The sequence below is a fragment of the Jaculus jaculus genome, chromosome 6, assembly GCF_020740685.1.
Source record: "Jaculus jaculus isolate mJacJac1 chromosome 6, mJacJac1.mat.Y.cur, whole genome shotgun sequence".
Taxonomy (NCBI): domain Eukaryota; kingdom Metazoa; phylum Chordata; class Mammalia; order Rodentia; family Dipodidae; genus Jaculus; species Jaculus jaculus.
The window spans coordinates 114,360,880-114,388,746 of NC_059107.1; the positions used below are offsets into that span (position 1 = coordinate 114,360,880).

General features: G+C 37.5%; 1 protein-coding gene across 2 annotated transcripts in view; it reads right to left on the reverse strand.

The window, feature by feature from the left end:
• Ptprr (protein tyrosine phosphatase receptor type R) overlaps positions 1–27,867 on the reverse strand; it is a 293,879-nt gene that overhangs the window by 160,463 nt on the left and 105,549 nt on the right. The window lies entirely within an intron of this gene.

The window sequence follows — 27,867 nt, forward strand, 5'->3', positions numbered from 1 at the left end:
CATAAAGCTTTCTCAGCCTGAGAGCTGAGATGAAGTCTCATTTAGTCATCTGCAGCTAACTGGCTTGTACTATTTCTAGAGACACTGCTGATCCCAGGTCTATAGTCGCTGACTGTGCTTTCCCAAGAGACACCCCAGGTGCTTGCTGTTTCAACCGTTTGCTAGTGTTGAAATTCATTTTTTTTTCATGGTAATTAGAAACTGTAAAATGAGAACTTTGTGGATTATGAACAAGGTACATTATATGTGATTTTTGATTTTAAAAGAAAATGATTAAGCTATTTCCACCTAAAATAAGTTCTTTTATAAGCACCACTCTGCATCAAAATTTTCCTGCTGGATGTGAGGATTTTTATTTGTAATTTTAACCCTCACCATAAGTTAGGAAGCAGAGATTATTGTTCATCTGTGTGTCAAAGAGGACACTCATGTAAAGTCCAAATAATAAATCTGATATGCAAATACAAATTGGTTTAATTATCAACCTGACTATTTTTTCTTACTACCACATATGTGCATTAACAGAGAGTTTTAGGCAAATGATTATTGTAATTATTGCTATTGGTGAAATATATATTCTTAAAAAACAGAAAGGAACAAAGGTAATTGCAACATTAACTTTGTCTATATGGAACTAACTTTATTCAATTATACTAAGAGAAGTTGAAATACTTTGGTGAGTCCACAAATTATGGCATTAATATATATGGCTTGACTCTAGTAACAGTGAAATAAAACTTAATTATTTATACATTACTGATGGTGAGGTAAATTGATTTTTTAAAGCTATAGAGTACTCTCAAAGGTCTTAAAAATGTTGATGGCCTTTGATCTAGTAACTCTCCACCTGCACATTTATCTTAATGAAATAACTTCAGTAAATAAAAATTAGGTACAAATATTTTTTTGGCAACATTATAGTAAAAGGAGAAGAAATTTAAATATCAATAACTAAGAAAATAAGTACATTATGGTACATGAATGGGAGGTAATTGTCTACTTCTCTTTTCTTTTTTAAAAAAACTATTTATTTTAAAGGAGAGAGAGAAAGATAGAAAGAGAGAGACAGAGGGAGGGAGGGAGAGAGAATGGGTGCATCAGTGCTTCTTGCTACTGCAAATGAACTCTAGAGACATGAACCACTTTGTGCATCTGGCTTTACATAGGTGCTAGGGAATTGAACCTAGGTCATCAGGCTTTGAAAGCAAGTGCCTTAACCATTGATCCATCTCTCTTGCCCTCTCTTTCCTTTTTACGTATCACTAGTTACCCTCTCTATATTGGATCTTTATAATCTGCCTTCAAATGTACTATAACATTTCTCACATCAAAACAAAAGCCATATGGGCATGGTGATGTTTTTTTGTAATTTCAACACTCAGGAGGCAGAGGAGAGAGTATCTGTGAGTTCAAGACCAGCCTGGAATACAGCATGAGGCTGAATTCAAACAAACAAACAGCCAGTGAACACAGCAAGTTTATAATCAATTGTAACGAGTTTTAAATTTTATTTTATTTTTAGAGAAAAGGAAAGAATTTGCATGCCAGGGCCTCTAGCCAGCCAGCCACTGCAACCATGCAACCTTACACTTGCCTCCCCTTTGTGTGTCTGGCTTATATGGATTCTGGAGAGTTGAATATGGGACCTTAGGTTTTGCAGGCAAGCACCTTAACTGCGAAGCTAAATCTCTAGCCCTGTAACAAGGAGGGAGTAGAGAGGCATGTGGGGATAGCGGCAGCTTGCCAGAACAGGAGTTTAGAGGTTCAGAAGAGATGAACAGCTAATAAAAAAGAAGCCTTGCCTACTTGGTAAGGACCTAATTATAACCTCATTGTAGTGGATCTGATTTAAGTTTTAGGGAAGGGGAACTGCCTCCCAGGAGGGGCTCAGGTTGTTTATGGAAAAACAGATATAGGTAACTCCTTTAGTCAAGAGATAAGGAGAGGAAAGGGCCTTCTCTGATCTCTAGTAAACTGGAGATTGTAAGGGCAGATTTAAGGACATTTCTGCTTTTTAAAAAATTTTGTTTCATTTATTTATTTGAGAGCAACAGACAGAGAGAGAGAAAGAGGCAGAGAGAAAGAAAGAATGGGCACATTAAGGCCTCCAGCCACTGCAAACAAACTCCAGATGCATGTGCCACCTTGTGTATCTGGTTTAGGTGGTTCCTGGGGAATCGAGCCTCAGACCAGGCTCCTTAGACTTCACAAGCAAGCGCTTAACTGCTAAGCCATCTCTCCAGCCCGCATTTCTGCTGTCTTACGTTCAGGTCACAACCCTAAATTACGTAACAAAGCTACATGGCACTCTCTCAGTATGTTACTAATGATAAGCCCAGAAAACAGAATCCTGGGACTGAGATTCAAAAAAGCCCTGACTCATACTGTCTCACCAGGAGGTCAGTTAGTGGCTCATTTCCACACCTGAAGAAACCCATTATCCTTTCTATAACTTAACCACTTATCAGCAGACCCCAAAGTGCATTTAACGTAAACAATTCAGGACTGGAGAGATTGCTCAGTGTTTAAGGTGCTTACCCACAAAGCCTAAGGACCCATGTTCAATTCCCCCATACCCGTAAAGCCAGATGCACAAAGTGGCTCATTAACCTGGAGTTTGCAGTGGCTAGAGGACCTGGTGCACCCATTCTCTCCCCCCTCCCCCGTCTCTCCTCTACTTGCAAATAAATAAAATATTAAAAAGAATAAAGTAACCAGTCCAATTCACCTTGACTGAATTGATGCCTAATTTACATCATTAAGAGTATAAGACCATCTAGCTGGGCATGGTGGTACACGTCTTTAGTCCCAGCACTTGGGAGGCAGAAGTGGGAGGATTGCCATGAGTTCAAGGCCACCCTGAGACTACAAAGTGAATTCCAGGTCAGACTGAGCTAGAGTGAGACCCTACCTAAAAAAAGAAGAGTATAAGATCATCTGATCCAAGTCACCAAGTGGGTCACCTGATTGGGACTTCTCCCTGTTTGGGAGCTTTCTGCTTTTCTTTTTCTAAAATAAAATTCTGTTAACTTGTCCTCTTCCATGTCTGCACTTATTCTTTGAGAGTCATAAGAAAAGGGCTCAAGGAAGCCAGTAATACAATGGTCTTGGAGAAGTCCTCATCTCTTGAGGGGACTATTCAGTTCCCATGAGATGACTGCTTATGCTTGGGGGACAATCTGTTTGCCAATATCTGCTATTCCTGGAATCCAGGTGACTGCAAGTTTGGCATAATGGATGAAGACTTTCACAGGTCTGGATCAGGACATTGTAAAAGCTGAAGTTAGTTGCTCTAATCTTTGTACTCTTAGTCTTGAAGGACAGGTGGGTGAGACAATCAGTTAGGTATTCCCATCTTCCTTGAATGATTAGTATGCCCAGTGTGAAGTGGAACAGGTGATCACCCCAAAGTAAATAAGACATACAAAAGAAAAATAGAGATGAGAGGCAGGATTCTATCCTGCATTTAGTCACTGGTGAGACTCAAGTGAAGACTTAGTTCTTTTTAGCAAAAGCACGTTCTAAGTACTAGTTAGTGTACTGGTTACTAATAAACTAAATGGGGATTGCTACATCCAGTGGTCAGTCTTCAAGCTTCATCTTGCTGACTTGTCAGCCATCCTTGATACAGAAGATTCCATCCTCCTCCTCCCTGCACCATTTTTGCACTGGTGTCTCAAGATAGCCACTTTCTTCTCCATGTTATTTCTCCTTATGGCTCCTTGTTAAACCTCCTATTATTATTATTATTATTAACTTTACAGTATGAACATATTGCATGTTGGTCATATTCCCATCTTCTTAGTCCTCTTCGCCTTCCAAACTTCTATATGTTGGAAAACACAGTGCTAATTTTGTTTTCTTTAAAATTTTGAATTTATTTTAAGATTTAATTTTTTATTCTTTTTACTAATTATAAATGTTGTATGAACAATTTTGTATCTCGTCTTTTCTCTATACCATAGTCACAAATTAACCAGGACCTTTCCCTGATAATAAGACTTGTCCATCCATTTTCACATTGACATACTCATTTAGATGAGGAATTTGCTAATCCCCACACTCACCTCCTGATTCCTCTTGTATATCTCCATGCCAAATAGATTGCTCCCTCTTTTCTCTTGCTCTCCATAACTGGCACCTTTAATGTTCCACATGTTCAGGTTAAAAACTCAAGATAATCCTTACATTCTTTCTTTTTCTCATGTCTCACAATTGGTAAATCTAGCCAGTTCTTACTAAGAACAATATTTAGAGCAAGCTCATTTCTGACCACCTCCACTCTATCTCTTATGATTGTGGTCCATGATGACAGACTCCTAATTGTTCTCTCTGCTTCCACTCTTCCACCTAGAGTTGACTTTCCACACAAAGACAGAGATTTTTAAACCACAAATTAGATCAAGTCAGTACTTTTAAAGAATCCTTTGGGGGCATCCCAACTTACTCAGAATAAAATTAGACTCTGACATAGCCCTATTTGAGTGCTGTGAAAGCAGTTCCCTTTTACTGGACTCCTTAGTTTTGTCTTGCAGCCCTTCCAACAAACCCAACTTGCTCTGGCCACAGGCTTTTGCTTTGATTGCCCCACTGCTAAACTCTTGCCACATCTGTGGTACTCAGACCCTCACTTTACTTAGGTCTCTGCTTAAATACTACATTTGCAGAAATGCCTTCCCTAAGCAGATTATTTTGAAGTCTTATCTTGCATATCACTTTCTGCCTCATCACAACTTGTTTTTTTTTCCTTAGCACCTTTTATCCATAATGTGTTATATACTGTTAACTACTCAGAGTGAGTAAAAATTTGGGCTTCTTTGCTTGCTTGTGATGCATAGTGCCTGAATAATACTTGGCTTATGGAAGAAGCCCAGAACATATCTTTTTCAATGAATGACTACAGCAGGTCCATAATTTAATATAAGATGAAATAAATGTAGCAAAGTTGTATGCATACTTTAATTCCAAATATGCAAGTGTGTTAAAGCTTATGATGATATAAAAGCATTAATATAGTTATGGATCATGGGATTTGAGTAAAATTTTGTATTTGGCAAATTTCAAAGATTTTTGAAATGTAAAATTGCTATCTATATCTGGGAAGTTATAGCAAATACAGTTGCTTGTTTGGGAAAATAACTAGTTTTAACCACATGTCTGATGGAAATAACCACATTTATTTCAGAGTTAATACCACTCCTGTACATTGGAACATTTTCTGCTTTTCTGTATAGCCTGTCAGCCCAGCGCTCTGCCACAAAGTCAGATAACCTGAGTCCAAAGCCCAGTTCTCCCACCAAATAGCCAGATGAATTTGGACTCATTGAGAGTACTTAACTTCTCACAAAACCAGGTTCTTCAATTGAAACTAGAGACAGTTAATCTACCTACCTTAGGTGTCGTTTAAATGGATTAACTGAGATAATGCTTTTAAGACATATAGTGTGTTGCTTGTAATCTAGTAAACACCTAAATTTTATTATTGAATATTTTTGTTATTGACCTAGGCACATATATTTGCTCTGAGAATTCAGAAACAAGGAAATTGAAAATAAAAAAAAATTACATGACTCATTCAGTGGCAGAACCAGAGGTTTTTACCCCAAATCCTTTGTTTTCTACTACTTGGCCATTCTGCAGTAGTCATGCAAAAGATAAATCCATTCTGCTGAGTATGGGAAAGGATAGTTAAAACTTTAAGTCTTAAAGTAATTTTAAAAGTCTTATATAGGGACCAGACACTTTAAGAAAACACTGTATTTTATATGGATAATGACTTTTATTGTATCACAAGTTAACTATATTTCTTTCCTAACTGAAATAATGCTTGGTTAGTCCAGCCAGATAGATGGTTTGCAGCATACCTCACAGTAACCAGATGGAAATTATACATGGTAGCTGCTTAAAATTCACATTAGCCACATGATTAAAAAATCTTGATTACCTGCCTGCAGTTAATGGTAAGATCCTATTGCTGAAGACACCATAGGCTATTGGCACTGTACATGGAGAGACCTGGCTGGTATCTGGAAGAGAGCCAGACCCCAGACAGTCTGTCTAGTGTGGGAAAATACAACATGAGCTGTTAGGGGAAAGTGACCAACAACTGTATGAACTACCTGGGTTCTAAGCTACTCAGAAGCAAACATCTTGATGTGATATAAGCCCAAGTGCAATGGTAGCACACAGGCTAAGAGATTCGCTCAGTGGAAAGGAACCCATATCTGGAACTGGGAAAGAAGTCAGAATCATATTCAGACAATGATTTTGCTCTCTGATATCAAGCTCCCACTAATCTTAGGCTAAAAGAGGGACTATACCCATTAAGTTCTCTCTGTATTAATAGTGCTTATCCCATTTAACCTGTGCTGACTTCACTTGCCATTGGAAATCTGCTTCTCTTTTTCAGATAGAAGCTGGACCAAGGAGATATACTACCCATCACACTTAAGCCTAGCCACAGTTGAAAGCACAGAGGAACTGGGAAGATGAGCAAGAGTGCTGCTTTCATGTTGAACTTGCCAATCAGCACTAGGGTGGAGACAGACTCTGAGAATACTCACCACCTACCAAAGCAGAGATCCAGAGGCTCCTAAGAGCTCATCATGGAAGTAGACTTAAAACACACCCAACATGGTTCAGGGAGTTTGCAGAAGAGGGGGAAGAAAGATTGTTAGAGCCACAAGTTAAGGCATTATGCCCAGAGGCATTGCCTCTCCCCAATAATGCACCACTGCTCCCATAACACATAATCCACAATCCCTACGGAAATAACCTGCAACCCCAATGTGGAGGGCCCCCTTTGTAAAAGGGGCATGGATGAGGGGAAAGATGGTACCAAAATGTGATGTTTCCACACTAAGTATGCCCATAACTAATAAAAACTAAAAAAGAAAACTTTTGTAACAGGTATTTGTTGGAAAACTTTGCTGCCAAATATAGAACTGATATGACAATGAACATTGCTTAAAATAATGGTGTGTCTACCTGTAGATTCTGAATATTCTGGCATAACCCCAAAGACCTAAAGCTAGAAATAGTCATGTTTCTGATTGCGTTAATGACTACAGATACTTAGAAAAGACCCTATCCTAGGAGTAGTAAGAGATAATTCTTCAAGGAGAGAATGAGGGTCAGTGAACTAGAGTGAAACAGAAGAAAGTAAACAGGAAGGCGAGTCAAAATGTTTATGAGAACTCTGGGGAAATGAAGTTGCAATAAACACCCACCCCCCCCACACACATACACACTATTTTGGACACACATATAGACAAAGAATACATGTCAATGACAGAAATGAGGTAGGCGAAAGATCCTCTGCAGTTGATGCACACAGAACACAGCTTTACCAAGTAGGAATACAAATAGCTGCTCCTTGGCACACAGCAGCCCTAGTGATGAGCCACAGGCCTGGAGATTCAGCCACATCCTTGGAGAAGATATCAAAGGCATCAGCACCTATCCTAGAAGCCTTGACAGAGTCATAGGCAGCTATCACTACCAACCATAGCCATGGCAATTTTCTAGGCACAGGAGACTCCAGAACAGGTAAACTCATGAAAAACAAACAAACAAACAAACAAACAAACTCAAAACCTCTCCCTGCCTATGCCATGCAAAACCAAAAGAACCAATGCACATAAGAAAACAGTGATGTCGTCTTGTAATTCCCAATAAACATCAAAGTGAGAGCATTGAAGAAAGCCAGGCATCTGGAAAGAATTGATATGAAGAAGAATGTGGAGCTAGATGGTGGGAGACTGCCAGTCATCTCTTTTTTTCTCTCTTTCTTTTATTAGTTTATGAGAGAGAGAGAGAGAATGGGTGCTTCAGGGCCTCTAGCCACTACAAATGAACTCTAGATGCATGTGCCACCTTGTGCATTTGGCTTTAATGTGGGTACTGGGGAATCAAATCTGGGTCCTTGGGCTTTGCAGGCAAATGCCTTAACCACTGAGAAATCTCTACAGACTCCCCAGTCATCTCCTTTGTAAAATTATTTTATTTATTTATGAGAGAGACAAAGAGAGATGCTTCATAATTCAACATGCAGTTCTTAGTTTTCAGTTGGTTCACTCCTTCTCACCATTTGGGTTCCAATTTGGTCTTATTCTGACTCAGTTTTACTTCACCTTTAATTTAAATTAAATTCAACTGACTATTCCTTAAGCAGAAATTCTTTCTAAATATAACTATGATTATATATTTCTTGTAGTAAATCAGAAAAGTTCAAGTAAATAGAAAGTTGCAATAGCTTCAGAACATAATCATAAAGAAATGAGATCAATTTTTGATGATTTTGCAACAAGCCATGTATGAAAATTACACAATAGCTCTAGGTTAAAATGAAGTAATTTTTCATCCATTGAATATGAGAAAATTTACATGTTTGTTATTAACTTATCAAAATTCTTCTGAGTATGTTACTTTCAACTCATATTACCATGTGATAAAATATAGCTACATAATTCATTATTCATGTATTCCATTATCATTAATGCAAATATTTCTGTTTGCATTGTATGTAAACTAGATAAATATATCAGAACGTTATTCCATTTATTCCAAAGGTAGTGGCAAATTTTTAGGATTTATTGTTATAAGAATCACCAATGGTACCAAAAGCTCACCAAAATTTTCAGACATGTTTAGTTATCAGTTGCATATTTTTCATATAGATATATTCTTTGCATAGTTTTATTTTTGAGTACTGCTGAGTGCCATGTATTTTAAATAAGACAACTGCTAACTAACAAATCTTTTTTAAAAAACATTTTGTTTATTTTTATTTATTGTGTATTTTTATTTATTTATTTGAGAGTGACAGAGAGAGAAAGAGGCAGAGAGAGAGAGAGAGAGAGAGAGAGAGAGAGAGAGAGAGAGAGAGAGAGAAAGAGAGAATGCGCGCGCCAGGGTCTCCAGCTACTGCAAACGAACTCCAGACACGTGCGCCCCCTTGTGCATCTGGTTAACGTGGGTCCTGGGGAACTGAACCTCCAACTGGGGTCCTTAGGCTTCACAGGCAAGTGCTTAACCTCTAAGCCATCTCTCCAGCCCAACAAAAATTTTAAAATCCTCTTTTTTTAAAAAAAATTATTTATTTATTTATTTGAGAGCAACAGACACAGAGAGAAAGACAGATAGAGGGTGAGAGAGAATGGGCGCGCCAGGGCCTCCAGCCTCTGCAAACGAACTCCAGACGCGTGCGCCCCCTTGTGCATCTGGCTAACGTGGGACCTGGGGAACTGAGCCTCGAACCAGGGTCCTTAGGCTTCACAGGCAAGCGCTTAACCGCTAAGCCATCTCTCCAGCCCTTAAAATCCTCTTGAATCTTATATGCTCAAAATGTATTTTGTAGAGTTTTAGTAACAGATATTATGACTTCCATTTTGCATGACTACCTTGACAAGTATAATAAAATTGAGTTGGGCTGAAGAGATTACTTGGTGGCTAAAAGTGCTTGCAAAGCCTGCCTGCCTAGTTTTAATTCCCAAGTACTTACATAAATCCCGATGTACAAAATAACACATGTGTCTGGAGTTCATTAGCAGTGGCTAGAGGCTTTGATGAACCCCTACTTAATCTGTCTCTCATTCCTTTTCTCTCTCTTTCTTTCTGAATTACTGTTACAAATAAATAAATAAAATATGTTTAAAACAAAAAAAAACTATAAGTGAGTTTACACAAATCTCATCAATGTAAGCAATGTTTTTTTTTTTTTTTTAATTTACAGTTTTCCTAGCCTGGTAAATAAGCATTGGCTCTATGATTAGGAATTAGACCTTACCCAATGCCAACTAAAACCTTTTCCTTCAGGCAAAATAGATAATGTGATCTGTAATACATGTTATGGTTTCACATACACATAATTTTTTCAGTGCTAAAAAATGATCTTGGAAAATTGCATGTACAAACAAATTTATTAAATCCCTCCATGTGCCTGAAAATTATTTACCAATGTAGAAAACACCCCTCATTTGAATTTTTACATTATTAAGGAACTGCAGTAGATGTCACACAAACCAAAAAACAAATTAACTAATACCACATTAAAATATCCAGTTGAACTTAAAAATAAATAGTCTGATCATAAAGCACATATTATAAAGTAAGTACTAACTATTCAAGAAGCATGGGCAAACCCCATCTTCCCCATTGCTCCCACCCACTCTTCACTCTTCCATGTTTGTTATTTGTATGTCTTCCTTATATTGTTTCCTTGGCCTGAAATGGATGACTGTGTGATTCACTCAGCAAATACTTAGTAAGTTTCAAATGTTTGTGTTTAGCCCTGAGTTCTATGCTCATACAGTGGCTTGTGAAGTTCCCATCTCTACATCCCCAGTCCTGTGAAAGATATTGTCCTGTTCTCCAGGGCACAGCCTCCCCACCTGTGCTCCTGTGGCTGTTCTATTCTCAGAAACTTCCTTTTGCTTCTGTTTTTTGCATCATCAGTTTCTTGTTCAGTGCTAGATTATTGTTACTAGCATATCAATATTTGTAAGCTACCTTAAAAATTAAACCATAGTATACACATCTCTTTCTACCCATTTTCTGTTGGGAAAATTTTGATGTTCCTGAGCAGTATTTATTTGCATGAAGTATTTGCAGGCTAGTAATCAATCCAGAGCCTGTACCTTATCATCATCTGTATGTCACCCTCGTCGCCCACACAAGTCTGACAGTGTCCCAGCAATGGAGATCATCTTTCCAGGCTCACTAATGGCTTTCATAGTGCCATATCCAGTAGACACCCACATTATTAATTACTTTTGCTAGCAGTTATTATGCCCCAGTCACCAAAAGTGCTTACACTTAACACATGTACCACTTAATCTTCAAAACAGCCCTATGCTGTGTGTGGTAGTCCACACCTATAATTTTAGCACTCAGAAGGCAGAGGCAGGAAGATCTCAAGTTTGAAGTGAGCTTGGTCTATAAAGGATGACCCTATATCAAAACAAAACAAAACAAAAAACCCAAAATCTTCATGACATCATCATAGTTATCATTACTACTAAGGAAGCTGAGGTACAAAAGTACTATTCATGACTTTCTCAAGGCTATTTGTCCATTAATTAATGTAATTTCCACTCCTTTGGCACACACAAATGACATGCAAAAACATATTTAAATCACAATGTTTTAAAAGAAGTATAAGATAGTTAGGTGAGTTAGATGAAAATATAATAAGATAAGAGGTAGTCACTTTGTATCTCTAGAGCTCAGCTTTCTTAGCTCTGATATATGTGTATCATATATGTATAAATGTATCAAGTTCAATTCTATAATCATAAAGCCCACTGTGCTGTGTCAACATGGCTAGGCCACAAGGTACCTAGATATTTAGTTAAATCTTGTTCTGGTTTTGTCTGTGAGCATGTTTCTGGATGATTTTAGCATTTGAATCAGAAGGTTGATTCTTTGCAGTATTCACCCTACAGAGTTAAGAGAATCTGCCCTCTCTGACCATGTTTGGTCTAATCCTTCAGACCTGGACTCAGGCCAGAATTCATACCACTGCCTCCTCTGGTTCTCTGGCCTTTGGACTCAGATTGGAATTGTTCCAACAGTTCTGTACCTCAGCTTGCTGACCGCAGATCTAAAAATTCTCAGTGTGCACCATGTATGTGAGTAAATGCCTTTTAACCAATCTATTTGTTATCTCCTTTTCAATTTCTATTTTGTACTGAGAACTCAAATGAAGATATCTATGCAATAATATTGACAATTTGTAATAAACAGCTTTTCTGATGATATTATTGAACACATTCTCCTACACCCTCCTTGTACTTGTATTTAGTTTTGGCTTCCATCCTGCAGATAGGTGAAAGCAGATGGCTTGAAGTTGGAACAGAGTAAGTTGTAGCTATCACATAGATTACTTTGTGGAAAGCTCTAAAAGTCAGTTTGTCTTTAGCCCACATTGCTGAATACAGTGATTGTACAACCTAAATAATTGTCACCTGCTAGTTTAGCTCCCTAATAGGAAAGACATTAGACTACATAGTGTTCACAATGCAATAAGACAAATAATAATATTAAAAGAAATAGTTAATTACTCATAAAAGGCAAGCATCACCAGTTTAAAACAGCTAGCTTTGCAAACACAATTTGTTAAATTAAACTTTAGTAAAGAGTAATATTATCACAGACATTCTTTCTTGAAACACAAAGTATTAGCTCATTTACTCTATTACACAATGATGAGAAACTGAAGAGTTATGCAGAAGTCAAATTTTGTCAGAAATGGGAATTAGGTATATATAAAGTGACTTTTAGTATTAATATAAATGGCAGGGTATTTGGATTCATTCTGTAATTTTTGTAAATACCTGTTAGGTAATTAAGTAGACAAAGAAATTTTAATTTATAAATAAGCCATGTGGAGGCTTGAGGCTTGTGGACTGATGACTGGAAGATTTATCACTGGATAGGTGCTCCTTTCAACTCTACTATTGGTCACTAGGAGAAGACAGCCAAGTCCACAGAGAAATGGAATGAGATCATGCAGAAATAGAATAAGGATGATAGTGCCTCAAGGAAAGAAATTCTATACCAAAATCCATCATCCATTAGAAAGTCAGAGCAGTTTCTTCTTTCTAAGTGTGATTAGGTCATTTCTGCATATTTGATGAAGAAAGAGAATTGATTATCATTCTTAGGAGTTATGTGCCATTCATCATCCTGACTGTTGCTAAGACGTGTGCATGTATGAATTGTGTGTGTGTTTTTGTGTGTGCGCACACACACGCGCACAGCACATGCATTTATGGCAGGATCTAAGGTGAGAAATTAAAGGAGGCATTTACTTTCAAGAAAGTGTGTATGACAACTTGGGGGAATTGGAAATGCAATTAGAAGGTTCCCGAGCCTCAGAGTAGGGTGCTTTTCTAGTATGTTCTCTCAGAGTAGGGTGCTTTTCTAGTATGTTCTAAGTCTTGGGTTGCAGCTTCAGTTGTGTGGGGGAGAAAAAAGAAGAAAGGAAGGAAAAATAAGAGGACAAGGACTGGAAAGAGAGAGGGAGTGAAAGGAGGAAGAAAAAAGAGATAGTTTTAAATAGTTAAATTAGTGGATTAGAACATGATGCCTAGCTGCTTTTCCTGTGTGTGCGTAAAATTCCAAACTTGTCTCTTTGAGCTTTGCATGTGCTGCACACTGAGCTTTCTCAGTAGGCTATTTTGTTTCAGTTTTCAAAGACACCTGATGCTATCTGATTAAGAAGTAAACTCACACACCCCTTCATAGCAATACTATATAAATATGCATATGGTTCAGTGTAATTTAAGAAAGTTTGCCCAAGGCCACACAAGAAGTTAACAACAGAAACAGGATTAGAATGAGTCTGCTTCCTGGTTCCTGGCATCCACCACACCACCCAGTGCTTTCATATCCACAGACACTCTGCTGACAGCCTTCATGAATGTGAGAACATGCTTGCAGACCATGGGTTATGGCAGTAATGCTTATAAAAACTAAGTTTCATGATCATTGTTACAAAAGACAAAGCTTAATTTTGTTTACAGATTGTTCCCTGTGAAATTTTGACTTAATGGCTTAATAAAAAAGATCAGATTCAGAAATTCACTGCATGATAACATATATGTGTCTTTCTCCAGACTTATTTTGATACACACACAAGGCTATATATTCTTCTTCTTCTTCTTTTTTTTCTTTACAAAAGTAGACTTAGACTTATTGTGTTATTTTTTGCTCTCATTTTCTTAGTTTAAAACTGCAGATTACCGTATTGTATATTTAGCAGTCATTTAACTAATTTTTGTATATATCATGCATGTATATATATATGCATGTTCATATATTTGCAGGTACACATCTGTGTAGGGGTGTGCGTGCATATTTGTGTGCCTGTGTCAGAGGGCAGAGAACAACTTTGGGTGTCATCTTTAGGCACGAGATGGGGTCTCTCACGGGCCTGAATCTTAGCAATTAGGCTCCAGGGGTTCTTCTGTTTCCACCTCCTCAAGCCCTGGCATTATATGTGCACTGCCATGCCATTCTTCTGTGTGGGTGCTGAGGACTGAACTCAAGTCCTCACACTTGTGAGGCAAGAACTTAACCTATTTCTGAGTTATCTCCCCGGTTCCAATTAATCCTTATTATGCTCTTCACATTTTGTTCTTCAGTATTCCTTGTGCACATCTCAATATTACATTCTTAGATTTCATAACATAAGAATTCATGGGTCAAAGTTCATGATCTTTGAGGAGACTTTAGATAATTCTGCCTCCAAGGAGGCTGTAAAACATGTATTTTTACCAGCAGCTTGTTAGCAAGGCCCTATCTGCGAATGTGTGTGCATGTGTGTGTGTGTGTGTGTGCGTGCGTGTGTGTGTGTGTGTGTATGCATACATGTTTACCTATGTGCAAGCTGGAGAGTCAGTCCACAGCCGGTATGTACTAAGCTCATGTGCTGCCTCTGACCCTTCTTTCCAGACCCTGGCTACCTTTTAATGGGGCTAATATCTTATGTTTAAGTTAAACTCATATATTTTTATTTTACGTATTTATTTGAGAGACAGTCAAAAGAGAGAGAGTGAGAGAGGCAGACAGAGAGAGAGAGAGTGAATGGGCATGCCAGGGCCTCCAGCCACTGCAAACGAACACTGGATGAATGTGCCACCTTGTGCATCTGGCTTATGTGGGTCCTGGGGAATCAAACCAGAATTCTTGGGCTTCGCAGGCAAATGCCTTAACCAGTAAACTATCTCTCCAGCCCCAAACCCATATATTTTTAATTTCTACTGTTATCACTTGCCCCTGATTGCTCTTTCTTAACAATAGAGCCATGAACTACTAATGTTATTTAATTTTGATATTCCTAAGTTTTTCAAATAGCAAATGCTAATGATGATAGTGGCAGATACAAATGTGAGTGTGATAGGCTTCCATAGGACAATTATCTGAATTTGATAATAAACACTAATTAATCTGAGATGCCAGCTTAAAGAGTTCACATGTGCTATCTTGTTTAATCCTCACAACTAAGAATGGATTCTCATTTTATAGATGAGAACATTGAGCTATGTCATTAAAATCAAATAACTTGTAAGTTGAGATTTTAAATGTGACCACTTGACTACAGAAGCCATATTCTTAACTACCAGGTTATCATTTTTAAAACAAATATATAAATAGCTTTACTATTAGAAGACAATAGGTGGTTAAGATAACATATGTGGAATATAATTGTGTCAAAGCAAAGAGCTCTTTATATGTTAATAAGTAGGTCCTGAAGTGCTGATGTGGTCCTGGCCCTGGTCAAGAGATATAAAAGGTATATGATCTCTTGTTATAACCTCCTTAGGCTTGGTAGATATCTTACTCCCATAGGCCTGAATTGACCAGGAATATCTTTAGTAGAAAATAGGAAGAAACTGGGGAACTATACCTACTCACTTGTACCTTACTGATGTGCATGTAGGCTACCTGTCTGGCAGTCCTCTGAAAGGAAAGCAATCTTCAGTTATATCTGAGTCATAGTTTTTGTCATATGAATCTAGATATTTTTGTTGAAATATAGAAACAATAAGAAATTCTTAAAATGTTATGAGTACAAAATAGAGTGACTAGATACAGTCAGGTGAACAGAGGGGACTTCATACACAGGCAGCATCTGAGAGGAGCCTTGAATAATTGGTAGAACTTCAGTTTAGAACGGAAGGGAGATTTTATCCATAGAATGCACAGCAGGAGACATTGTGTAGATATGGAAAGACAATGCTGTTTTGGAGATGGTGGTGAGAAATTCAATTTGACCCAATATATTGGCTTAGATGTGGAATAGAGTGGCAAGAAAGAGTGAAATAAGCAATGGAGGTTGGGCTGAAGTCATCAGTTGCCTCATTACCAGATCATGGACTTTGAATTTGATTTTCTAAACTCTGGGTCTTTGGCACAGCAGTAAATGCCCATAAATCAATCTCAAAATCTCTTTGTAAATCTCGCCATATAATTACATGATCAACACATTTATACAATCCTTTATCCAGACATACCACAATATCAACCTCTCATTCTTCAAACATGTTATGTCATTTTGTAACCCCGTGCCTTAATTTTGCTTATTTCACTGAATTGTAGCTCCCAACTCTTTGATCAGATCTTACTTATCCTAAAAGCCCCAACTTAAGTGCTACTACTTTTCAGTGAAATTCTCACCCCACATCAGAAATTGTTTATTTCTTTCTGTATTTAGTTGGTTTATACAGAAATATTTTCCCTTAACAAAACAGTATTATTATGTGTCTGTCTTTCACTGTCAGACAAGAGCTCTTTGAACCAATTAGTTTTAAGACCTTACAGGTAACAAAGTCAAATCTAATTGAATCCAGGGCTTTAAAACACTAAGAACTTTCATGAATGTCTGGGTATGATACCATGGCTTAGTTCTGATGCTGGTAGGGGAACTTTCTGTTTCTTATGAAATATGTAGGCACCAAAAGGGGACTTTGCCCCTTTGTTTTCTTGAGTACTTGATACAAAATTCATAGATATGGCAGTTGCTTTGTAACCATGAAGTGGAAAGCACAGGGTCAGCAGGCACAGTAGCAGAGATGAGTAAGTGAAGGGATGGGATCTCACTTGAATATATGAGTCTAATCAGGATTTTTATTCACAAGCTTCTATGTATGTAGTTGAAATACTTATTGTGGGAGCTTCTGTTAATTTAATTTTATTATGGTTGAATGTTTTTTTATAATGATTGCAATAACCTACCCATTTTATGCATCATTATTAAATACAGTCACCTTGCTACACACGAGGGTTTTTGAACTTATTTCTCCTAAACTATTTTGTCTCCTTTGACTAACTTCTTTTATGCAATCTACTTGTCCATCTTTGTCATTAGATTATAAATTTTAGTTTAATATTTTTAAATTTCTTGATGGAAACTTTCAGATACCTTTATCTTTGTATTTAATTTTTATTACTAAATTCTTAGTACAGATCAACAGTAAGTGCTAAATTGATTGAATGTGATTTTATTTATTATGACAGTCAATTTAACAGTGAGAGAAAATGAATATAAGAGCTAAGTAAACACTACTTAGTGTTTTACTTTATTTGAGAACAGTCTATAAACCTAAAGAGATTTTAATAATTTCAATGATGATAGTTTATCTAATCTTGGATAAAGCTGAACTTAAAATGTTATTGGGCCAATTTTTACCTTGTTTAGATGAACTTTGAGAATGGAAGGCACATATGTAACTTGTTTTTGTAAGTTGTCACACAATGAAAGAATAAACAACTACTAGTAGCCAGATCAACACAGCTGGACTCTTCCAGTGATGTCACCATGTTTTGCTATTTATCACCCTGCATTTGGACTGCTCTCCATAAATTTATCCAGGTAAGCATCTGCTAGTTTCACTGAAACCTGGAGATCCACCCTGATGTTATTTTTAGTAGTTCTGTTACAATAAAAACTTTCTATAAAAATATTAAGTGATTTTTGTAGCTGCATGGGATAACTCCAAACATTCAGTCCTTAGAACTTGTTCTGGAGAAGACATTTACAAAATGTCAACTGGTGGAACTGCTCACTACATTTTCTAACATTAAATAGTAATTTTAAGAACATTTCATCACTATGAATATAAATGTAATATCATTACTTTCACAGAGGGTTTTTCCTTTATTTATAAGTAGATGCAAATAATGCATAGTAAAAATTAGCATATGTTAACTTCTTTTAGAAAAACCATTTAACTTTTAAACAATTACTTCATAATCAATTTTGAAATGCCATTTTCTTGAACATTTAATAAGAGAATAACACCATTTTAATGTAGAATAAATATTCAACTTTTACCCAAATCTTAATTTGCCTAGAAATGTCTACTGAGAATATACTTCTCTGATAAATATGTTAGTAACTTAAGCAACTTCCCAAGAAGAATGAAAATACTATCCTGAGAAATGTACTTGGCATTTTAAAGAATAATGGAAGTCTCAATGCCAAACGTATTTCTTTTCTCTTAACAAAACAGAATAATTATGTGTCTGTCTTTCACAGAAAGACAATAGCTCTCTGAGGCAATTAATTTTAAGATCTTAAAAGTAAATCTAATTGAAATGCACTATGGTAATTCTATGACTGTACATCTTGTCAGCATTAACCAGGATTTCATTTAACTGACTTTCTACCAAAGGGTAAGACATATTAGTGACTGTGCAGTGAAGCATCTATCAAAGTGTCAGAGTGCCCCTGGGCATCATTGTGATTTCTCAGCGAGAATGAGGACAGTGAATGTAGATTCACTATAATAAAACCTCACATCAATAAAAACACAGGATGAAAAGAGGATTTTCAGCATAAATGTTAGATGCTGGTTTGATGGACACAGCTATAGTTTCACAACCAATTCAAAACTGGCAAGAAGAGACACTCTTCTGAAGTAATTTCATAGGCCATTATTATGAACTGACAGATGCCTGCAAAATATAACACTCTCATCTCCAGTCTGTGTTGATTTTATGTGAGTTCAATAAACATGTTACTAAAATATGAAATTCTCAGGCAGTTTTAAAAGTAAAACTAAGACAGATAATATTCATAGTCTGAATGATCAAATACATTGAAACATGTATTTTCTAATACACTTCTGGGTGTTTTTTCATGCCTGCTAAAGTTCTCAAAAGCACACAGAATAAGTGCAAAATAAATGTTTCTAATGAACAATAACTTAGATAAAGGTTGACTTCATGCATAACATAGGAGAAATCTTAGACAGGCAGGTCTGGTCTCCAGATTACTTTTATTATATTTTCCCAGATATTCAAAAGTTCAGCTCTTCATGATTATTAGAAACAGTACCCTTGCAACACTACCTCATTGAATTTTCCCTAAATTCCTATGCTGTCAGTTCCCTTACTATGTCCTCTCTTTCAGTGTGGAAACGTTAGAAGGACAATGTTAGAGACATCAGTGGGGCATGGCCACAGTCACTCAGCTATAAGTGGTGGGCACAACTACAGCATTATTCATCACACTTTCCTTTACAGACTTCCCAACTCCATAAACCAAAATTTGAATGACTTTATATAGCATTGATTGATATTTGTAATATTTTCTTTGTTTAAGAAGTGACATAGGCATGGAGCAATATCTCAGTGGTTAAAGCCACTTGCTTGCAAAGCCTGATGGCCTGGCTTTGATTTCCCAGTACCCATGTAAAGCCAGATGTACAAAGTGGCACATGCATCTGTGGTTTGTCTGCGATGACGATACCCTGGTATTCCCATACAATCTCTCTCTCTCTCAAATAAATAATAAATGAATAAATAAAGGTTTAAAAAAGGTGTTGCTTTAGCTTTTAGCTTAATTCTCTCTTAAATCAAGAACTTCCTTAGAGGTTTCTTTGTTCAGTGGTACTTTCAAAGTGATTTGTCTTTTTCCTGTGTTTTAAGGACAGTTTAAAGTCTGCTGTTGGGCTGAGGAGATGGCTCAGCAGCTAAAGGCACTTGCATGCACAGCCTGACAGCCAAGATTTAACTCTCTAGTACCCATGTAAAGCCAGATGCACAAAGTGGCACATGTGTCTGGAGTTTGTTTGCAGTGGCTTAAGATCCTGGCTTACCTATTCTTGCCCTCTTCTCTCTCTTCCCTTCCAAATAAATAAAGTATTAAAAAAAATAGGGCTGGAGAGATGGCTTAGCAGTTAAGTGCTTGCCTGTGAAGCCTAAGGACCCCCAGTTCGAGGCTCGGTTCCCCAGGTCCCACGTTAGCCAGATGCACAAGGGGGTGCACGCTTCTGGAGTTCGTTTGCAGAGGCTGGAAGCCCTGGTGCGCCCATTCTCTCTCTGTCCCTCTATCTGTTTTTCTCTGTGTCTGTCGCTCTCAAATAAATAAATAAATAAAAAATAAAGCCTGCTCACCAGTTCACCTTTACTAGTCATTTCCACGTTCTTCTATTCTTTAGTCATTTGGAGAAGTCAAAACATCCCAGAGATGTTTGAAGTTAGTATGCACTAGTGTAAGGTTCTATTTTAAGTCCCTGTACAAGTTGAACAAGAGATGGCACCAGTAGAGTGGGAAAAAGAAGCAAGGTAGTAGTAATGCATGGAGCATTGCTGAGGATCCATGTTATACCCCAAGGCCAGCTTCAAAGATGCTGCCAGTATAACTTGTTCTAGAATACAAAAGCTTCCATGAAACATTAGCTCTGATTTACTATCCCATGTGGACTGCTTGTAAAAGTGCTTTAGAGAGGGCTGGGGAGATGGCTTAGCGGTTAAGCGCTTGCCTGTGAAGCCTAAGGACCCCGGTTCGAGGCTCGGTTCCCCAGGTCCCACGTTAGCCAGATGCACAAGGGGGTGCATGCGTCTGGAGTTCGTTTGCAGAGGCTGGAAGCCCTGGCGCGCCCATTCTTTCTCTCTCCCTCTATCTGTCTTTCTCTCTGTGTCTGTCACTCTGAAATAAAAAAAAAAAAAAGTGCTTTAGAGAGAAAAAGAGAACCCACATGCCCACTCAGTCCTCAAAGGAACAGGATTATTTTCTGCCATGTGATCACCTCTAATAATATTGCAGCCCTTTTAGAAAGGATGGATATGATTTCCCTAACCCACATTTCCCATCTGAGAAACTGCAATAACAATTAACTATTAATGATGAGAAGAAAATGAGCTTTCCTTTTTCTTGGCAGTCTGTCACACTGAACTCAGCTGGTAGCTTGAGGAGAATTTTGATATGTTGATCTGTCAATATAATTTTACCTTAGAGATAAGAAAAGTGTGATTTTCAGAAAAATGTCCTTCTTATAAATAAAATTAACTGTGTGAATTTTAGATTATCATTGGAGATGCATACTTACCAACATGGACATATTAACAACTTTACATGGATAGAGTCAAGTATAAGAAAACTACCCCTGCTTTCTGGGGTTATGAAATCAACCTTCCAGTTTAATTCTTGATAATGTAGCTATTCTTTTTCCCCTCAAAACATCAATATTTGGCTGTCAAATTAATTGTGTTTTAGAATCTGAGGGAAAGAATTTTAATATATTCAATGTTGCCTTATCACAGGAAAACGGACAATTTGCTTGTCTCAAGGTAGATGTTTTTTTTTCTGTTTTGACAAAATAGACTAAAATCTGTCAGAAAACTTCTAACAAAGCATTTTCACATCTCCTTTGAATAACTCATCAGTTTTTAACATCCCACAAGTACTGTGTTTCTTCAAATGTGAGAAGTTAGAATTTCTACTTTTAGGCATTACAGAGCAACAGAAACTGATTTACTTTCTTTCCTTAAGGAAAAACAAAATTGTATAAAGCACATGAAACATTGGCTTTCATACTTTGGGAACTGATCCTTGAGAAGACGAAGCAAATGAGGTGGACCCACTAGAACCTCCCTCAGTTCTGGCTGGAGAGGGACAAAGCATGCCCAGAGGCCAGAAATTTCCAGAAATTCAGAAATCAGGGAGGCCACAGTGGCTAGAATTTTCTTGGCAAAAAAAATCAAGGATATGTGGGTAGGAAAGAAACAGATTGAGAGAGAGAGAGAGAGAGAGAGAGAGAGAGAGAGAGAGAGAGAGAGAGAGAGAGAAAGATTTTTAGATAGTTGCCCTGAAGTATTCTGCTAATTCCAGAATAGTAAAAGGATGGGAGGAATATTCCAGGAATGGAGCAAAAACAATAAGAAAAAACAAGAGCTGGGTGTTGACCCACATCTTTAATTCCAGGATTCAGGAGGCAGAGGTAGGAGAAGCGCAGTGAATTCGAGGTCAGTCTGAGACTCCATAGTGAATTCCAGGTCAGCCTGGGCTGGAGCAAGACCCTACCTTGACTCCTTCCCCCAAACAAAGAAAATAATCATCAATGGTCAGCTAGATTTGGAAATAGTTACTACTGAGTGGGAAATTCATAATGCCATTGAGCCAATGGTTAGACAAAATCAGCCACAAATAATCATCTGCAAGTTTCCTATAATGGCTCTTCTAGCAAATATTTTAGACCTTATGGAACAAGCTCCTAACTTTCCTGCCAATGTGACTGGCTGGGTTGGGCTACTTCTTGTTGTGAGCATCACATCTGCAGGTAAGAGCCTGGGAAGTGCTTGCTTCCCATTGGTACCCCATATATTAGATGTTTTCCTCATTCCTGTGACCAAATACATGCCAAGAAACAGCTTAGGAGAAGTGGGCTTATTTTGGCTCATAGTTCCAGGGAATACCATCCATGATAGTGGTTAAGACATGCTGGCAGGAATAGGAAGCAGCTGGTCATATTCTATACATAGTCAGGAAGCAGACAGTAATGAATACTAATGTTTAGGTAATTTTCTCCTTTTAATATGCCCCTCCCCACCACATTTACGTTGGTGTTCTAACTTTAGTGAACCTAATCTAGAAAATCTCTCCTAGACATGCCCAGAAATCCATTTTTCTATGGTGATTCTAAATCCTATCAAGTTGACAACTGAGACTATCCACCACACTCTTTCCAGAGACTTCCACTGTCATAATAGGGACAGCCTGCTGGAGGGGAACTGACTTGCTAATTTGCTGACTCCAACACTGAGATTTTCACTGATACATGCTTGCATGTTGCTAACAGCAAGGTCCCTTAATTTGTAGGTAGAGACCTAAGCTGACCCTGTGAAATAGTCTCTAGTAGAATAGTAGGTTCTTGGGTGAAGGGTGATGGTTAAAATTTATCTCTGTGCTCAGAGTGTGAGTGGTACTGCTAATGCATGTAACAAACAAATGCTGAGCTGTGTGATACCCCTGCTTTAGAGTCATTAATTAAATTACATTAAATTAAACATTGCTTTGGTCTTACCAACAAAGGACAATGCAAGATTCGAAAGAATTTTTTAAAATATATTTTATTTATTTATGTATTTGAGAGAGAGAGAGAGAGACAGACAGACAGACAGACAGACAGACAGACAGACAGAATGGGTGTGCCAGGGCCTTCAGCTACTACAAACAAACTCTAGATGCATGTGTCCTCTTGTATATCTGGCTTATGTGGGTCCTGGAGAATTGAACTGAGGTTCTTTGGCTTTGCAGGCAAGTGTCTTAAACACTAAGCCATCTTTTCCAGCCCTTAAGTTGTTTTATAACTAATCTAATACTTGGGGACTTAATGAAATTTAAAATATTTCAAAAGAATAAAAATTATATGACACCTAAAAAGGTAAATTTCCCAATGTTTAGAATTCAATCAAAATTGTCATGTATGTAAAGAATCAGAAAAAAAATATAAGGGAAATAGTTGAAAACAAAATCCAGAAATAGGACTGGAAAGATTTCTCAGTGGTTAAAGGTGTTTGTTGCAAAGCCCGCTGACTCAGGTTCAATTTTCCAGTACCCATGTAAAGCCAAATGCACTGTGATGCGTGCATCTATTTGGCATTTTTTGCAGTGGCCAGAAGTCATGGCATACCTTTTTCTCTTTCCCTTTCTCTTTCTCTCTCTCTCTCACACACACACAGAATAAATAAATAAATCAAATATTTCAAAAGATTCAGGAATGATGCAGATCAAAGTAGTAGACAAGAATATTTAGTTATTCACATCTATACTTGAAATGCCTATTAATATGAGGAAAGCAAAAGTATTGTAAGGAGAGAGATGGTAGATGTTTCAAAACACCGCACTATCACTTCTTCAAGCAAAAATTACAGTGCCTAGGATAAAAGTGCGGTGGGCCATATTAATAGCAGATCAAAAACTGCAAAAGAGTAGATGAAATTTAAGAATCAATAGAAACAATCCAAAATGAAACACACAGAGGTAAAAAGCCAAAAAGTAAATTAAAAAAAATCAATCAAATAACAAGAAAAACAGAACCTGAGTTAGCTGAAGGAGCATTTCAGGTAGCTAGCTGTTGCAGTTAGCTTCATGTTGTTGACAGAAAAGACTCTGACCAAGAGCTTTGTTTTATTTTAAATTCTTCATTATGGGAGGAAAGGGTTTACTTGGCTTGCACACTAGAGTGGAAGCTCCGTTATAGCAGGGGAAAAACCATGACATGAGCAGAAGCTGGATATCACCTCCTGGCCAACAACAGGTGGACAACAACAGAGGGAGAAAGACCCTAACACTGGCAAGGGCAAACTGGTGATAGCACCCCAATGATGCACTGCCTTCAGGAAGTTTCAATTCTCAAATTTTTAGCAGCTGGGGAACTAGTATTAGGAACACATGAGTTATGGGAGATATTTAATTCAAACCACAACATTTTGCCCCTGGCCTCCATAAACTCATGACCATGAATGAATTAAAATGCAATATATTCAGTCCAACTTTTAGTCTCCATCGTTTTTATCAAACCCAATGCTGTCCACATATCCCTGTAGTCCATGGTCTCTTAAGTGAGCCATAATGCCAAATAAATATATAAATAAATGCACAGAATAAACATTCACACTGCAAAACATGGCACTGGGTATAGCAAAGAAAGATTGAACCAATACAAGATTTAAAATAAATAGGGAAAACATCAAATTCTGTAAGTCCAAATCTGACAACCAAACCAGTGACAAGTCTCCAGGTCTGATAATTCTAACCATTTAAGTCTCTGGAGTTCTACTTCTGCCCCTCCAGCTATGCTATGCACAACCTAGAGAACAGTACATTCTAAGCCAGCAGCTCTCTTTGGTGGCCATCTCACAGTCCTGGCATTTCAAAAACTTCCGGGGGATCTGCTATGCAACATATGGTTCATCCTCATGGCTCCATCAGGCCTCCATACAAGGACTTCTACCAAGCCTGCTTCACATTGCCCATAGACATTTTCAAAAACAAAAAAAAATGCTTTGGCATATTCAGTGGCTCTCTCTTTCCTGCATTTGTTATACTCCACAGTACCAGATGGGCTACCACCTTGTTAATCCAGGAGGAAAATAAAGCTCACTTGGAAGAACAGGATAGGCCTTCAGCATTTAGGCCTCTCACTTTAACAGTCCACATTATTCCTGCTGTCCCAATACAGAGTCTCAGTGGTTGTAATCTCTCAAACAATTGTAGGTAAATGAGCAGCTGTTTTGGTTCAAAGATTTCATTTCTTTCTTCACCATATCCATCTACTCACACCAGTCTATTTTTGTGCAATGCAACCAAACACAAGTTACCAGGACACAGGCAGGTGGAACACAGCAAGCATCTCACACAAACAGCTTCTAACCCAGTCCAATAAATTTTTTTTTCTCACCCTTAAAACCAAAGCTCACAGTCCATAGTTCTTACTGCATCAAGTCTTTCAACTTTGATGAGAGAAGTCCATTAAGCTGTACTTACAACACTATAAGGCATTTTTAAGCCAGATCCTTCCACATTCTTTCTGCAAATCAGTTCCAAAAGGCCAAAAGCTACATAGTCAGTTTTCTATAATCAAAGACCCCACTCCTGTTACCAATTTTACTGTTTCATTTAGCTTCACTTGTGGGCAAAAAACATCTGACCAAAATCAGCTTGTAGGAGGAAAGGGTTTATTTTGGCTTGTGCACTCAAGGGGAAGCTCCATGATGGCAAGGAAACCATGGCATGAGCAGAAGCTGGACATCACTTCCTGGCCAACATCAGGTAGACAATAGCAGCAGGAGAGTGAGCCAAACACTGGCCAGGGGATGCTGGCTATGACACCCATAAGTCTGCCCCCAACAATATACCACCTCCAGGAGGCTCCCATTCCCAAATTGCCACCATCTGGGAACCTGACATTCAGAACACATGAGTTATGAGGGACACCTACTTCAAACTACCAGTGTCTTAATAAACTGAGATGCATGAAGTAGAAATTGTTTACTTAAAGAAGCAATGGATGAAAATTTTCCAAAGTTAATGAAAATCTTCCAACTGCATATGCGGGTTTAAATTTTTATTTATTTTATTTATGTGAGATCAACCGAGAGAGACAAAAGCAGGTAGAAAGAGGATGGGTGCACCAGAGCCTCCAGCCACTGCAAACGAATTCTAGATGTATGCACCATCTTGTGCACCTGTCTTACATGAGTCTTGGGGAATACGAGCCTCAAATGGGGGTCCTTAGGCTTCACAGGCAAGTGCTTAACCGCTAAGCCATTGCTCCAGCCCCATATGTGAGAAGTTTAATGCCACCAGGGTAAAAGAAATGTGAAGGCAACCAATGTATAGCATCGCATGTATCAAATGGGTTTAAAACTATCAGAAGTTAAATTGTTATAACTGAGTTTCCCATTATCATAAGGAGTTCAAGCTAAGTGCAAATATGAAATTCTGTTTTGGTGATTGTGGTGGTTTAAATGAAATGTCCCCCATAGACTCATGTGTTTTGGTGGAAAGTTGGGAAAGTCGTTGGGTCTTTGGGAAGTGGCACCTTCCTAGAGGAGGTGTGTTACTGGGGCAGGTGTGGGGGTTTTATAGCATAGCTCTACCTTGGCAGAGCTAACACACTCTTGCTGCTCCTGTCCTGTTGCTGGTGTATAAAGATTTGTGCCAATGGCTGATCTGCCAGTCTTTCTGCAACATGATGAAACTTCCTCCTGAAACTGGAGGCTGAAATACATACTTTTATCCCATAAGCTCCTTCTGCTCAGGTGCTTTGTCCCAGCACCAGAAGGTAACTGTAACAACAATCATATAAGCAGAGAGTTCCAAAAGAATATAGACCTTCTACTAGTTTGTATGTATTAAGCGTTTAGCTTCAATTTGGACTGAAATTATTTTCATTGAAAGCTGGAAAAATAATGTAAAAATATACCAACTCATTAATTCAGTAATATTTGTTCAAAATATTGGCCAACGTGCATTAGAACACAAGAAAATGAAGTAAACTACCCATGCCATTAGACAGTGAATAATCTAATTATTTTGCAAGTAGTATGGCTGAAGGCATTTTATAATTACATGGCAGATGCATATAATAGATTTTAACTGGTTCTTGGTTTTCATTTTGCACCAAACACGAAATTATAACTAACTTAGAAGGATGCTCTTTCCTGAGCAGTCTATATCTTCTTAATGTGTGAAATTATTCTGTAGAAGGAATGGGTGGGTGGTACTGCTTATAATAAAAATAGTTTTTCATTTAGTCACTTCTTTAAATCATTATTCTTTATCTCTAAAACAAATGGTCTCTGAAGTTTCTTATCTAGAATTTTATGACAAATATTTACAAACAAACAGGAAATGAATAAGCACAACTCAAGAAAATGACCTTTAAACTGATCTATATACTGAAGTAGTTGTCACTATCATAAAACAATAATCTGGAATAGATAACAAACCATAAAATAATTCACTCTTGAAGGTAAGCACTGGCCTAGGAACAGTATGGTACAAGGTAAGCCATTCAAGTGAAGAAAGGGAATCACTAGCAATTTAATTTATATGTCTTTCTATTTTAATTTAGAATTCTTTGGGGGTAAATTTTATAATATATTTGAATATTAATATGTTTATATATGCAAGCAGGCACATTAGAAAACATAATTAAAAAGAAACAAACTATGAAGTAGATGACCAAAAATATAAAACATAAACACTATATAAAAACTAATATTTATTTTTAAAATATTTCAAATAAAAGCAATTTATTCTTAAACTTCCCATTTGTAATGCTTGAGTTTTACAAGCTCAAGAGATTGGACAAGTAGATTTTCTTTTAAATTAAGGATTATGGATACTTGCATTTTGTTAGCCTCACAGTCTATATTTTTTTTAATAGTCAGTGATAATTAGGTATTATGATCTGCAGTTAATAGCTTATTTCAATCAGAATGCTACTACTCACGGTGCTTTGTGGACCATTGAACAAATGCATGGATGCTGAGATATTTTTTATTTTAGTAGAGGAGGAAACCCAAGGTTTCCACAAGTGTACACCAGCAGGCAGCACGTATTAATGT